The sequence below is a fragment of the Moschus berezovskii genome, chromosome 27 (assembly GCF_049115385.1).
Source record: "Moschus berezovskii isolate FMDL1 chromosome 27, NW_MosBer_1.0, whole genome shotgun sequence".
Classification (NCBI taxonomy): Eukaryota; Metazoa; Chordata; class Mammalia; order Artiodactyla; family Moschidae; genus Moschus; species Moschus berezovskii.
In genome coordinates, this window is record NC_142486.1 from 36252009 (window position 1) to 36253692 (window position 1684).

General features: G+C 42.3%; 1 pseudogene; it reads left to right on the plus strand.

Annotated features, from left to right (window-relative positions):
- Nucleotides 1–951: 951 nt before the first annotated feature.
- LOC129545839 (U2 spliceosomal RNA) lies at nucleotides 952–1155 on the plus strand (annotated as a pseudogene).
- The last annotated feature ends 529 nt before the right edge of the window (nucleotides 1156–1684 follow it).

The window sequence follows — 1684 nt, forward strand, 5'->3', positions numbered from 1 at the left end:
TACGATGAGTAGGAAAGGGATAAGCTGGCTGCAAAGGACCAGTAAATTCTATGCACCGTTAAGTGGGATGGACACACAGAAAGGGAATGGACCACAATACTAGGAAGAAATAAGCTAGTATTTCTTCTGTCTTCTTTATACCTTTTCCCGATGAGGTTATTGTTTGATTCTTTATAAATCCCAACCTTAAATATATATATATATATATAAAATGGAGAAGGCAATGGCACCCCACTCTGGTACTCTTGCCTGGAGAATCCCAGGGACGGGGGAGCCTGGTGGGCTGCCGTCCATGGGGTCGCACAGAGTCAGACACGACTGAAGTGACTTAGCAGCTTAGCAGCAGCATATATATATATAACAGAACGACCTGTGTTCCAAGAGGTGTCTGAGTTAAAATGTTGCCTTTCAGACTCCTCTGTTGCATATTTCTTCTTGGCCAAGAGCGGGGAATTCAATGATGAGAAATCTCACAGTAAATGTCATGGACATGTGTTTGTCACTTCGTAAATCCTCACTCTGCGCTTGACAGGACTCCACGATCACCTTTTAAAGCTAATCTGGCTGAGGGATAAGACAGCATTCTTAGCACTTCAACTTGAGTACAATATGACTGGCAATAAAATCTGCCTTCACCCACAGGATTGGCAGAGCGTTATCATATGGTAGGCAACTCATGTTTGAAAGCTTGCAAGTTTCTCGCAAAAAAAAAAAAAAAAAATACCTGTAAGCAAATATCCCAACTGCTGAAAATGCATGCAAGGTATTTGTAAGGAACCTGTGAGTTTTATTTGCCAATGTAAAGTCAGACAAAGCACATAATCTCAAATCTCCTACCTTCTTCCCACCTTTAACTTAGCCAGATCCTTGCATTGTAAAGGGCAAATACAAAGGCATTATTCCATACTAGAAAATTTATTTTACCTACAAAGTGTCTCTAGAATGATAATCATCGCTTCTCGGCCTTTTGGCTAAGATCAAGTGTAGAATGATAATCAGTCTATATCGCATGACTTACCCTGACAATGAATATTACTGTAAGAGGGCGTTGTTTTTCTAAATTAGACTCTAACTAAGTGGCTTGAAGCTCAACATTCAGAAAATGAAAATCATGTCATCTGGTCCCATCACTTCATGGGAAATAGATGGGGAAACAGTGGAAACAGTGTCAGACTTTATTTTGGGGGGCTCCAAAATCACTGCAGATGCTGATTGCAGCCAGGAAATTAAAAGACGCTTACTCCTTGGAAGGAAAGTTATGACCAACCTAGATAGCATATTAAAAAGCAGAGACATTACTTTGCCAACCAAGGTCCACCTAGTCAAGGCTATGGTTTTTCCCGTGGTCATGTATGGATGTGAGAGTTGGACTGTGAAGAAAGCTGATCACCGAAGAATTGATGCTTTTGAACTGTGGTGTTGGAGAAGACTCTTGAGAGTCCCTTGGACTGTGAGGAGATCCAACCAGTCCATTCTAAAGGAGATCAATCCTGGATGTTCATTGGAAGGATTGATGCTAAAGCTGAAACTGCAATACTTTGGCCACCTCATGCGATGAGTTGACTCACTGGAAAAGACTCTGATGCTGGGAGGGATTGGGGGTGGGAGGAGACGGGGACGACAGAGAATGAGATGGCTGGATGGCATCACCGACTCGATGGACATGAGTTTGAGTGAACTCCGG